Source organism: Melanerpes formicivorus, unplaced genomic scaffold (genome assembly GCF_026170545.1).
Source record: "Melanerpes formicivorus ecotype bairdi unplaced genomic scaffold, bMelFor1.0.p_v2 SCAF_2, whole genome shotgun sequence".
Classification (NCBI taxonomy): domain Eukaryota; kingdom Metazoa; phylum Chordata; class Aves; order Piciformes; family Picidae; genus Melanerpes; species Melanerpes formicivorus.
In genome coordinates, this window is record NW_027142354.1 from 41,421,439 (window position 1) to 41,435,324 (window position 13,886).

General features: G+C 51.1%; 1 protein-coding gene across 2 annotated transcripts in view; it reads left to right on the forward strand.

Moving 5' to 3' along the window:
- The first annotated feature begins 326 nt into the window (after nt 1-326).
- SHROOM1 (shroom family member 1) overlaps nt 327-13,886 on the forward strand; it is a 51,351-nt gene continuing 37,791 nt past the window's right edge. The window contains exon 1 of one of the 2 annotated variants that reach the window (XM_068157853.1): nt 327-401. The gene's annotated coding sequence lies outside the window, so the exon portion shown is untranslated. Of the gene's footprint in view, nt 402-13,259; nt 13,765-13,886 lie in introns of those variants that run through there. The other variant, XM_068157860.1, reaches the window with a different exon arrangement.

Genomic DNA, 13,886 nt, shown 5'->3' on the forward strand with positions numbered 1-13,886 from the left:
TCACAGAATCTTTTAGGTTGGAAAAGACCTCCAAGATCATCGAGCCCAGCTACTAATTCTACTCTACCAAGTCCTCCATTAAGCCATATCCCCAAGGACTTTCCACGGCCGTGTGATGATTGGGGAGGAATGTTGAGCCCTAAAACAGGGCAGAATTTTCCCTCCTAAGCACATACCATATTGAAAACGAGGGACGCCTCCCTCCATGGAGCCCTGCGAGCTGGCCTTCTTCGGGGACAGAGTTCCAGGTTAATTACCCTGACCCCTCCTCCGTACCTCCTCCTGGGCTGGGCTCTCCCCGCTACCCTCCCAGGAGCTCCGGCGGAGACCGGGAGAAGATCCCAGTCCGTACCGGAGCCGCGGGATGCTCTGCCCGCCGCAGCTGGCCCGGGGGGCACCAGGTAACCGTCAGCCCGGCTGGTGGGATGCTGGGAGGTGGCTGTGGAGGGGTCCATAGCCTGAAGTGAGGAATTCTGGTGGGGGTTGCAGAGAAACGATGCTGATTTATTGCTTCTAATTAGCGTAGCCCAGTGCAGCCGGCTGGAAGTGATTCGCCTTTGGGGGTGTGTGTGTGGTGTGTGTCTGGAGGTGGACGATCTGGGGCGGGGGGATGGGTCCGAAGGAAGTGGATGGTGGGGCCCGGAGGCGGATGATGGAGGGGTCCAGAGGTGGATGATGGGGAGATCCGGACGTGGATGGTGGAAGGGTCCGGAGGTGGATGGGTTGGGGAATGCTGGGGAGGGGGAGGAGGAGGAGGAGTGGAACAAGCGAAGCGCTGCAGCAGCAAAGCCAAAGTTCAGCCAGCCCTTGGGATCTTTGGAAAGCTTCACAAAGAGACGTTTTGCCCGACTTTGGTACTTAAATTGCCACTACAAAGTCGTGCGGCCGGTGCCGTGCGGCCCCCTTTCTGCTTATAAACCTTTACGGCTGAAAACGGAGGGGGTTTTGGTTGTGTTTTCTTCGGGCCGCGACTTCTGCCGGTGCCTGTGCGGTGTCCAGGGCACGCTGCCAGCTCACTCCTATTGTCTGCTGAGAACACAGCAGCTTTAAAAGTGATTTTCATCTAACCTGATGTTATTTCGGTGGTAAAAAGCATTCTTTTCGCCGTTCAAAACTGCCGCACCAAAGGAGTTCTGATGTGTAACAATGTGCCTTATTTATGCTCTCTACAGCAGGAGGGTTTTAATCTTTCCATGCATTTAAAGACCTCAGCTACATAATTATTTCCAGCAAATAATTGCCTGGCCCCTGTTTTTTTTGTTTGGGTGTTGGTTTTTCTTCCCTCCCCCCTCCCCGTGTTCTTCTTATCCTGTGTTAATGGGATTTTTTTCCTTGGGAAGAAAAGTCTCCCAAGCAGCATTTAATGTCCAGAAAGCAGCAGTGTCAGGTAGAAACTGGATCTGTTCCAGTGAAGTGTGTCCTAAAGAATTCCAAACTAAGCTCTGGGGTGTTCAGTGTTTGGCAAATAGTCAATGAAGTGATGCAGTTAAAAAGAAGAAGAAGAAGAAGGAGTAGGGAGGAAAAAAGGTTTGGGCTGAAGTGTGGAAATTAATGAGGCTGTATGAAAGTTTAAAACTTGCAAAGCAATCTGAGTGTGTGTTCAGAAAATGGAAATCCAGGTTGAATAAGTAGGGGAGGTGACAGGAAAGTGGTTTCCAGTGTGTGGGGGAGGGAATCCCATTTTCCAGCCTTTTCCAAAGGGTGAGAGAATATGGAAATGTGTTTGTTTATGAACTTGCCCTGGAGGGGGGTGTAGCTTGATGCTGTCTCTTGTTTGGCCTTATTCAGTGCTAAGGTTCAAGCCTGAACATGCCAAGGGCCAGACTCATGCTAAGGAGACTATTCAGGCCTGCCAGGGCCTCTGGCTGCACCCAGAGTGAGCCAGGGGAACTGGGAACCACATCCAGCGTTCAGGGGAAAACTTCAGGATAGGATAGGATAGAATAGAATAGGATAGAATAGAATAGGATAGAATAGAATAGACCTTCAAGATCATCGCATCCAACCTATCATCCAACACCACCCAACCAACTAAACCATGCAACCAAGCACCCTATCAAGTCTCCTCCTGAACACCTCCAGTGAGGGTGACTCCACCACCTCCCTGGGCAGCACATTCCAATGGGCAATCACTCTCTCTGTGTAAAACTTCCTCCTAACCTACAGCCTAAACCTCCCCTGGCGCAGCCTGAGACTGTGTCCTCTTGTTCTGGTGCTGGTTGCCTGGGAGAAGAGACCAACCTCTGCCTGTCTACAACCTCCCTTCAGATAGTTGTAGAGAGCAATAATGTCACCCCGAGTGTCCTCTTCTCCAGACTAAGCAGCCCCAGCTCCCTCAGCCTCTCCTCATAGGGCTTGTGTTCCAAGCCCCTCACCAACTGATATGGCTGGAGAGAGGCTGAGGCATGGGCTGAGCTCTTCTGCCTGGGCATCCATGAGCCCTGGAGCTGCCCTCAGCCCAGGCACAATCTCTCCATCTCCAGTTTTGATCTGATGTTCCACCCCAAACCCTTCTCTGGAAGCTGAAGGATGAAACACTGCCATGCTGCCAGGTGTTTGGTGCTTCCAGCTGTTAACACACTTATTTCCTCACTCCAACTTTGTGCCAGAGCTTTCCATCTGTGAGTTTGCATTCTGCTTGGTAGCTTTGCCCAGAATTTTGGGAAGATGGGGTCAGGATGAATCCTACCTTTCTAAGAAGCAGCTTAGGGAGGAAAAGGCTGTCTTGCCTAACTTCAGTCCTTCTGACCTGTCACTGCACAGCTTTGTTTCCCACGCTTTGCAGCAGGGAACTGCATTTTGCTTTGCATGAATTTGCATCTGGGGTGTGCTTTTTGCTGTTCCCTCTGAAAATCTGCCCAAGCCTGGCCAATTAAGCCTCTGAAAAATGCCCATGCTTGGGTTGTTTTGAAGTTTAAACACCTGAAGATTCTGTCTTCAACATACTGGAACCCGACCTGTGCTGGATTTCATGGCCCTGCCCTGGCAGGGGGGTTGAACTCAATGATCTTTGGAGATCCCTTCCAACCCCTAACATCCTGTGAGCCTGTGACCCCCCAAGAGCTTCCAGTTGTGGCTGGGTTGACTGTGCCAGTCCCAAATCATGAATGAAGATGCTGCCTTTGACCTGTGGCTTCTGATGATTGTGGCTCTGAGCAACCTGATCTAGAGTGAGGGGTCCCTGCCTGTGGCAGGGGGGGTTGGAACTGGATGATCCTTGAGGCTCCTTCCAATCCTAACAATTCTGTGATGAAACCAGATTGTCACCATCATGACTGGTTCCATGAGAGCTGGCCATGGCTGAGCCCACTGTGCTGGCCTGGCACTCTGGGCCATGGTCATGGGGATGTTGGACAGAAGGTTGGACTTGATGATCTTAGAGGTCTTTTCCGGCCTTAACAATTCTGTGCTTCTATGAGCTGACGGGAGAGCTGTTGGCATAAAGCAGTGAAAATGGATTTGTGCAGGGTGGGGCTGAGACAGCTGTGGAACAGGAGACCTGTGAGAGTTCTTTAAGATAGTTCATCTCTGTAGAAATGTAATAGAGAGTGAGCAGAAAGCAAAGGGGAGAGGAGAAAAAAGAGCTAAGCATAGTTAATTGCTCTTTATGATGCTGTGTTTTTTTGTTCTCCTAATCTTAGTTATTGAAATGAAACTTTCATTCCTTTTAGAAGTCATTTGCAAAGGCAAAACTCTGTTGGCAACATCCTTGATGTCAAATTTGAATAGATCTCATAAAGTTTGCTCTTTGAAAGGTTCCCTCTGCTTACCTGAGTTTCCATCTTTGTGGGGTGGTGACGGCAGCTCGTTGTTCCTGCAGACTATTCTGGAGAGCTGGATGTGCACTGCCTGTGCTGGAAGTGTTGGCCAAGTGGAAGGCAGAGCAGACCTCAGTGCCTTGAGCTGACTCCAGCAGCAGCAGCAGCGTGCTCCCAGCTGAGCCTCTCTGCATCCCCTCCCCACCACCCTGCTGCTTTCAGCAGAGCTTTTGGCTCCGTTTTTCCAGCCTACCATTAGCACACTCTAACAAGAGAGGGCAAATGTGACCTCTCCTCAGACAAGGGATGTATTTATCTCAAGGGTAAGCCTTTTCATCTCAGGCTTTGAGATTTTGTCATTTTCTCTTTTTGCCTGCACAGCCCCAGTTCTGCTGCTGGCCCTTGCTGTGCCTCCCTGCTTGGGTTGCAGCTCCTCCTTGTCACTCTCTTCCTTCCAAGTCCAAATCTCTTTGTCCAAACAGGTGCTGACTCCCTTAGGTTCCCAGCTGATCTGTGTCTTCCTCTTCATTCTCCTCCCAGTCAGAATTCTAGAGGTTGGCATATTTTGGTGCCTCCCAATTAAATTTCCTTGCTAGAATCATAGAATCAATAAGGTTGGAAGAGACCTCAAGATCATCAAGCCCAACCTGTCACCCAAGACCTCATGACTACTAAACCATGGCACCAAGTGTCACATCCAATCCACTCTTGAACACCTCCAGGGATGGTGACTCCACCACCTCCCTGGGCAGCCCATTCCAATGGCTAACAACTCTCTCTGTGAAGGACTTTCTCCTCACTTCCAGGCTAAACTTCCCCTGGTGCAGCTTGAGACTGTGTCCTCTTGTTCTGGTGCTGGTTGCCTGGGAGAAGAGACCAACCCCCTCCTGGCTACAACCTCCCTTCAGGTAGTTGAGGATGGCAATAAGGTCTCCTCTGAGCTGCCTCTTCTCCAGGCTAAACAATCCCATCCTCAGCCCCCATTTTCCCTCAGGACTGCCAGTCCAACCTCAACACACTTTTGCTCTACTATATTCCACCTGATTCCAGCTCTTTTCTGAATCTGGTGATTCCTTTGCTCCACCTGACTGGGATCCAAGCAGCTGAGAGGTGAGAGCATGTGTTGGAGGCGCTCTGGTTTCAGTGTCTGGAGGGGATGCTGGGCTTCCACAAGAAATTCCAGGAATAGCCTTGTAAGCCATGGATTAGCTGCATGGAAACTTTAATGCATCAAATCTGGACTGAATTTATGTGAAGTGGTCGTTCAGGGCTTTAAATCCAGTCCCAGATTTAGATCATTGAGGTTTCACAGATAAATCAAGCCCAAGTGCTTGCTGCATTGGCTGCTCCTCAGCAGGTTTTCAGCCTGAGCTCTGAAGGACAGGAGCTGCTGTTTCATCAAGGGTTGTCAGAACCTTTACTAACCTGGAGGAGACAATGTGTCATCCTGAGACTTCTTAAACAGCTGGGACACTTCAGCTACCAAGTCAGAGAAAGATCACCCAAATCTCATGAGCATATCTCCAGCTGGCATATTCCAGTCCGATGGATAACCATTTATCCTAGGATCTGCAGCAGGAAAGGCGAAGCACTGCTGATGCTCATGGCACCTTCCTACAATACACAAACCTCTCTCTCTTTCACCTCCAATATGAGATGACAGCTCTCCTCTTCAGGAGCTTACTCTTGGTGCAACATTCATCCTGCTGGAAAGCAGCTCCATGGAGAAAGACCTTGGAGTCTTTGTGGATAGCAAGTTCCCCATGGGACAGCAATGTGCCCGAGTGGCCAAGAGGCCCAATGGTGTCCCAGACTGCATTAAGAAAAGGTTGAGGGAGGTTCTCCTCTTCTCCCCCCCTACTCTGTCCTGCTGAGACCACACCTGGAACACTGTGCCCAGTTTTGGGCTCCCCAGTTCAAGAGAGACTCCAATGGAGGCTATGAGGATGACTTGGGGACATGAACATCTCTGCTGTGAAAAAGGCTGAGAGCCCTGTGGCTGTTTAGTCTGGAGAAGAGAAGGCTGAGGGGGAATCTATCAATGTCTATAAATATCTGAGGGGTGGGTGCCAACATGAAGGTGCCAGGTTCTTTTTGGTGGTGCCCAGTGATAGGACAATAGAATAGACTTAACCAGGTGGAAAAGACCTTCAAGATCATCAAGTCCAACCCACCACTTGACACCATCTAATCAAGTAAACCATGGCACTAAACATTCCATCCAGGCTCCTCTTAAACACCTCCAGTGATGGTGACTCCACCACCTCCCTGGGCAGCACATTCCCATGGCCAATCACTCTTTTTGTGAAGAACTTCTTCCTAACCTCCAGCCTAAACCTCCCCTGGCGCAGCTTGAGACTGTGTCCTCTTGTTCTGGTGCTGGTTGCCTGGGAGAAGAGACCAACCCCCACCTGGCTACAGCCTCCCTTCAGGTAGTTGTAGAGAGCAATAAGGTCTCCCCTGAGCCTCCTCTTCTCCAGGCTAAGCAACCCCAGCTCCCTCAGCCTCTCCTCACAGGGCTGTGCTCCAATCCCCTCCCCAGCTTTGTTGCCCTTCAAGGAACAATGGCTACAGGCTGGAGGTTCCACTTCAGCATGAGGAGAAACTTGTTTGGTGTGAGGGTGCTGGAGGCCTGGAGCAGGCTGCCCAGAGAGGTTGTGGAGTCTCCTTGTGTGGAGAGCTTCCAACCCCACCTTGGCCATTGTGCTCCTGGGCAAGCTGCTGTGGGCTCCCTGCTTTAGCAGGGGGGTTGGACTGGGTGATCTCCAGAGGTCTCTTCCAGTCCCTACCATTTTGTTATTGTGATTCCATGCCTGGAGCTGCAGAAGACAGCTTCCAGAAGAGGCAAGGAGCATGGTCAGAATTTGAAAACCTTGGGCTTTCCTGTGCCACTCTGCCCCAGTGTTATGCACTGGGCTGTGCCCTGAGCCTGTCTCTTGTGAAATTTCAACCCTGGCTCGAAGCAAATATTTCTGGGTTGGTTGGTTGGTTTGTTTTTAATGACAACAAGCATAACACAGCAAGAGGTTTGTTTTGTTTGCTCTGAAAATCACTTCTATGAAAGTGACAAATAAGTATTTGGGTTTAAATCATCAACAGACTTTCCAGGAGTGGTGAAACAAAGGATGAGAGGAAATGGCACCAGGGGAGGCTTAGGTTGGACATCAGAAGAAACTTCTTCACTGGAAGGGTTCTCAAAGACTGGCACAGGCTGCCCAGGGAGGTGGTGGAATCCCCATCCCTGGGGGTGTTTAGAAGAGGCAGAGATGTGCTGAGGGCCATGGTTTAGCCCCTAGCCTTGGTGGAGTTAGAGACTGGTTGGGCTGGATGCTCTGAAAGGTCTTTTCCAACTGAAACAGTTCTGTGACTCCAGCCTATGAAATGGCTTAGCTGCTGAACACACTCCTGGAGCTGAGTTTTGTGGTAACCTTAGAGCCTGCAAAACGTAAGGGTTTGACCCCAGGGCTTGTCCAGCTCCTGTGACTAATCACCATGAAGCTAATCTCTGGGTTGGCACTGCTCTCTCTTTGAAATGCTCACACCATGTTGCATATTTATTGCTAGAGCTGAATTTTCTGGTGTCTAAAATATCAGAAGCTGGTTTTCCAGGGCCACTTGTAGAAGGCTCAAGAGTGATTTGATTTCATTTCCTACATAGCAGCAATCCAAGACCAATGATGCAATGCTGCCTGGATGTGACTGGCACTATCCAAATTGTCCTGAGGAGTCACCAGGGCCTCAGTCCTTTGCCCAGTCAAACCTTTCAAGGTAACAATATTCCCAGTAGCACAAGATCTGATTTAGGAGATTTAGGCAAGAGTTAGACTGTGGTGCCCACCCTGCTTTGGCACTCTGAGAACAGCCATGGTGTGATGCTCCAGGATCTCAGAGCTGAGATTCTCAGATCCCCCAAATGCTGGGTGTGAATCTGAAGCTTGGCTTGTGTCAGGAAGGTTTGTGTCACCGAGGCTGGAAGCAGATCATCTGTGCTGCCTCCCCACCATGGCCATGCACACTCATTCCACATTGCTGAGGGATTTAGACATTCAAAGGCCCTCCCAGCTGGAGATCAGATGAGCTCACATGGTTTGTATTTTTGTCTAATCCAGGTCTTTCTGCTCATGGCAAGTGTGTGGTGTGCACCTGTCCAAGCCTCCCTCCTCTCATGCCTTCACCTGTCCAAGCCTCCCTCTTCTTATGCCTCCACCTGTCCAAGCCTCCCTCCTCTTATGCCTCCACCTGTCCTTGCTCCCAAAGACCATTTCTCCCTCCTCTTATGCCCCCACCTGTCCTTGCTTCCAAAGACCATTTCTCCCTCCTCTTATGCCTCCACCTGTCCTTGCTCCCAAAGACCATTTCTCCCTCCTCTTATGCCTCCACCTGTCCTTGCTTCCAAAGACCATTTCTCCCTCCTCTTATGCCTCCACCTGTCCAAGCCTCCCTCCTCTTATGCCTCCACCTGTCCTTGCTCCCAAAGACCATTTCTCCCTCCTCTTATGCCCCCACCTGTCCTTGCTTCCAAAGACCATTTCTCCCTCCTCTTATGCCTCCACCTGTCCTTGCTCCCAAAGACCATTTCTCCCTCCTCTTATGCCTCCACCTGTCCTTGCTCCCAAAGACCATTTCTCCCTCCTCTTATGCCTCCACCTGTCCTTGCTCCCAAAGACCACTTGTAGGAGTGTAGAATCATTTTAGTGGGAAGTGACCTTTAAAGTCATCAAGCCCAAGCCTTGAGAAGGTCCAAGAAGATTTAGTTTGTAAGATTGCAGGGCTACCAGTGCTGTTCTCACAGTATCCACTGCTTTAGCTGCCTCTGGTGCTGCTAGGAGACCTCAGTAGGAGTTGGCCACCCAAGGAAGTGTCCTGATTTCAGGTGCCCTTGCCAGGTGGCATGCTGGTCAGTTACACTGCTGACCATCTCCACAGCTTGGTGGTTCTTGGATGGCTTTTCATGTCCTGAATGCCTTGAAATGAAGTGTTTAATTTGGGCTGGAGTTGGAACCTTTGATTTGGCACAGAAGGGAAAGTTGCACTTTGAAGGTTTTTTTGTAGACAAGCCAAAAAAAAAGGAAAAGTGATTTTTGTGGTCTGAACTGAAGCAATTCTCAACCAATTCAGCTGTCAGACTGAAAAGATCTCTGATGGGACAGTGCCAGAAAGCTGTTCCTGGCAGATCTCCTCCGGCAAGGTGCACGTCTCTAGTGCTTCTTGAATGAAGTGCTGAGTTTCCAGTCCCAACCTCATGAGAATTCCCCTGCAAACCTTTGACTGAAATAAGTTAGCAGGAGGCTGGGACTTTCTTCCTAAGCAGCTTCTGTTCCTCAGGAAGCTCAGTTGCTGCTTCTGCCATGTGGCATTTTCCAGCAAGGGCTAAGGAGCTCCACAAGGCAGACAGATGTGGGACTGTAACTGAGCTTTAGAACTCCATGGGTGGGAGCAGCTCTGGGATGTGTCCCTCCCTCCCTCCCTGCCCTTCCCTTTACACTAGCTGCTCTCCCTTTCCACAGCAGATCTCATGCAGTAATGTTGAGGTGGACCTAAATCCCCATCCAGGTCCATGGTGAGCAGAGTGGCTTTCAGGATTGTTTTTGGGATGCTCCAAAGGCAGCTTGGGTGGTGTTTCAGAAGGGTCTTGTAGAACCTCTTCTAGCTTACTAGTGAAATGAACTTGCACAGGTGCTCTTTGGGTCTGTTGAGCTCAAGGAGTTGAGACCACAGCCTGAAGTGACCTCTGGAAAAGCATCCTCAAAGCTTGCCTGGTGTGTGATTGTCTAATGTGGTAGTAAGTTGGACTTGATGATCTCTGAGGTCTCTTCCAACCTGGTTGGTTCTATGATCTGTGAGATCTGGGCTAGGTGACAGAGCAGGGCTCTGGCACACAGGAGGTTTGCTCTCCTTCCACTTCTGCTGTCAACTTACTGCATGGATGTGGCTAAAGTGCTGTGTAGCCCCAAGTCTGTCCACTGAATAGCTTCTGGCAGCTCCTTGCCCCCTCCCTCAAGGTGTTCAAGGCCAGGTTGGATGAGGCCTTGAGCAACCTGGCTGGTGGGAGGTCTCTCTGCCCATGGCAAGGGAGTTGGAACTGGATGATCTTGAAGGTCCCTTCCAACCCAAACCATTCTGTGATCTCTGAGAAGTATCACATTCAAAGCATCTTTAGATATAATTTTAAGGAGGGGGAGCAAGCAATTTTGCTTCAGTTATATAAAACAGGCTGCTAGAGCAAGATGGATTTGGTCATATGAAATCAAAAGGAAACCCCTTAGCAGGTTTGTGTGGTTTGTAGTGAATTGTCACTTGTGCTGAGGGACACAGGTTACTGGTGACCTGGCACTGCTGGCTGAATCAGAGAACCTTAGGATGGGTTGGGTTGGAAGGGATCTCCAAAGCTCATCCAGTCCAACCCCCCTGCAGTCAGCAGGGACATCCTCTACCAGATCAGGTTGCTCAGAACCCTGTTGAGCCTGCCCTTGGATATCTCCAAGGAAGGGGCTTCACCTGCTTCCCCTTGGACAACCTCTTCCAGTGTTCCAGCATCCTCAAGCTGAAGAACTTGTTGCTAACATCCAATCTAATTCTACTCTTCTCTCATTTCAAACCATTGCTCCTTGTCCTACCACTGCAGGCCTTTGCAAACAGTCCCTCTGCAGCCTTATTCATCGAGTCCAACCATCAGCCTAACCTCACCACGACCACTAAACCCCATGTTCTTGAGCACCTCCTAGGATGGTGACTCCATCACATCCCTGAGAATCCTGTTTCAATGCCAGACCACTCCAAACTACAACTCCTTGTTCATTGCTCTCCCTGGTGCCTTTCCCCTTTTCTCCCCCTCTCCCTGGTGCCTTTCCCCTTTTCTTCCCCTCTCCCTGGTGCCTTTCCCCTTTTCTTCCCCTCTCCCTGGTGCCTTTCCCCTTTTCTTCCCCTCTCCCTGCTGCCCTTTCCCCTTTTGCCCCCTCTCCCTGCTGCCCTTTCTCCTTTTGCTCCCTCTCCCTGCTGCCCTTCCCCCTTTTGCTCCCTCTCCCTGCTGCCCTTCCCCCTTTTGCCCCCTCTCCCTGCTGCCCTTCCCCCTTTTGCCCCCTCTCTCTGCTGCCCTTCCCCCTTTTGCCCCCTCTCTCTGCTGCCCTTCCCCCTTTTGCCCCCTCTCCCTGCTGCCCTTCCCCCTTTTGCCCCCTCTCCCTGCTGCCCTTCCCCCTTTTGCCCCCTCTCCCTGCTGCCCTTCCCCCTTTTGGCCCCTCTCCCTGCTGCCCTTCCCCCTTTTGGCCCCTCTCCCTGCTGCCCTTCCCCCTTTTGGCCCCTCTCCCTGCTGCCCTTCCCCCTTTTGGCCCCTCTCCCTGCTGCCCTTCCCCCTTTTGGCCCCTCTCCCTGCTGCCCTTCCCCCTTTTGCCCCCTCTCCCTGCTGCCCTTCCCCCTTTTGCCCCCTCTCCCTGCTGCCCTTCCCCCTTTTGGCCCCTCTCCCTGCTGCCCTTCCCCCTTTTGCCCCCTCTCCCTGCTGCCTGCTTTTTGCCTTTTCTTGTACTTGGGTAGCTTTGTGAGACACTGGGTTTTATTCATGTGGGTTTTTTCTCTCCAAGCTACATTCAAGAGACATCAGTCCACATCCTGCTGGGTTTATACCTTTATCAGCTCCACTGCACCTAACAAAAGCATTCCAGTAAGACAAGTCAATTATCAGCCATCACTCTGGACTGTAGTCACTGGCCAGAACTTCATGGCCTGTATTTGTTGATCCCACACTGCTGGACCAAGCTGCTGGTTTCCTTTGCTCTGCACTGGTTAATCTGGAAGCATGGCAGAGCTGCCCCATTCCCTAGCTGGAACTTAACTGTGTAAAGCTCCTTTTCTTTGTGACATCTCGTGGCTGCATTATTTATTTAGCCTCCCTGTGACACAGACACCACTGCACTGGAGTGTGGTGAGGGAAAGCAGAGAGCCTGCTGCTGCCTGTGCTGTGTAACTGGATCGAAGTGCCAGCAGCAACCCTCCTTAGGTATTTGTTTTTCCAAGTGCAGCAGGAGTGGAGCACAGAGCTGATGACAAAAGCAGGCAGCACCTGGCATTGCTGCTCCTCTCCAGCTGGACCTGTGTCCCAGGGGAGCCATCATGTCCTTCTCTTCTTACTCCTCTCACATTTTATGCAGCTTAAAAGGACAACAAATGGATCCCTGATTATCAGAAGCCTGCTCTTCAGCTAGAAGTGTGACTCCTGAACACATTTGGTCAGTGGAGCGACAACTTGCACTTCAGTTCTGGGGTGTTAAGCATGTGTCAGAAAAGAGAGTGCACAGCTCCTGGCAAGGGACACATTCCTGAAGGACAGGGTCCTGGTTCTTTTCCTTGAATGCTCCTGGAGGCGTTTAAAAGAGGCAGAGATGTGGTGCTGAGGCTCATGGTTTAGCACCAGCCTTGCTAGAGTGAGAGAACCATAGGATTGCCAGGGTTGGAAGGGACCTCAAGGATCAGCCAGTTCCAACCCCCCTGCCATGGCCAGGGACACCTCACACTACAGCAGGTTGCTCACAGCCACATCCAGCCTGGCCTTAACCTCGAGGGCTGAGGCTTCCACCACCTCCCTGGGCAACCTGTGCCAGGCTCTCACCACCCTCATGGGGAAGGACTTCTTCCTAGCATCCAATCTGAATCTACCAACCAAAGTGATTCTATGACTGTGAAGATCTGCCATTAAATACTTCACCAGGGTCAAATCCTGTAGCCTTACTCGGTCAGAGCTCCCAGTGAAGGCTGATGTGGGTAAAAGCATGGCTGTGCTGCTTGGCACAGTACCAGTTCAAGGTAATTCTTGGCCACTCTCCTTTCCCAGCACACAGCTGCTGGCTTCTGCTCCACCCTGCAGCACAAAACCCTGCTCACTGCAACAGCTGCTGCTGTGAGCTGGGGAAATTGGCCTTAAATAGGAGCAGGAGCAAAGGGAAGGCCCTTTGGCTGCAGAATGTTTTGTGTCACAGCAGGGACTGGAGGAACATGGGGACCCATCTTTGATCCACAGCACATCTATGTGTCTTAGAGCAACAGCAGGGGCTTCGTGGGACCTTTCTTCTGCAAACTGTTACCAAGCAAGGCAGGAAAAGTGATGGTGTCCCTGTGCTGGGCACTGGGGAGGCTGCAGATCAAATCCTGGGTTCAATTTCAGGCCCCTCACCCCAAGAAGGACACTGAGGGGCTGGAGCATGTCCAGGGAAAGGCTACAAAGCTGGTGAAGGGTCTGGAGAACAGGGATGGGGAGGAGCACCTGAGGGAACTGGGGGTGTTTAGTCTGGAGAAGAGGAGGCTGAGAGGAGACCTCACTGCTCTCTACAGCCGCCTGAAAGGAGGTTGGAGCCGGGTGGGGGTTGGTCTTTTCTCCCTCATAGCAGGTGATAGAAGGAGAGGAAATGGCCTGAAATTGTGCCAGGGAAGGTTTGGGTTGGAGATGAGGAACAACTTCTTTCTTGTAAGAGTGGTCAGGGTTTGGCACAGGCTGCCCAGGGAGGTGGTGGAATCCCCATCCCTGGAGGTGTTGTGGCAATGTGTGGCCATGGCACTTGGGGAACATGGTTTAGTGGCCATGGTGGTGCTGGGTTGGTGGCTGGACTTCCTCTTGGAGGTCTTTTCCAAGCAAAACAATTCTATGATTCTCTGCTTTCCTGGTAAGTCACTAAATGACAAGAAATGGCAGGAACCCCTCTGTTTGCTGAACCCTGAACTCCTGCAGGAATGCCTGGATTCTGTGGGTAAAACAATGAAGCTGTGTCTGTAGCTACAGGACCTGAGCTAGTTGGGTTGCCAGGTGGGCAACCAGGTCTGTGAGGGCTGGATGAGAGCTCCCAGGGATGTTATTTGCTAGGCTGCTGCTGTTTGGATGGGCTTGGTGGGTAAACCCCAGGATTTTGATTTCATTTTTTTCCCTGTGTCTCTGTGCCACCATTGACCTACTTTTGGAGGCCAACAACCCCCAGCAGCCATCTGTGTCCCAGCTGATGCCAAGTAATGAAAATAACCTCAAAAGGTAATAACCCAAGGGGTGATGGGGAGGGTTTTGGGGGGCAGCATTTGCTGTTTGTGCTGCTTCTCCCTTGGGATTTCATTTTCCAACACCTAGTTAAAAAGGCAGGGAGGGAGGATGGACGT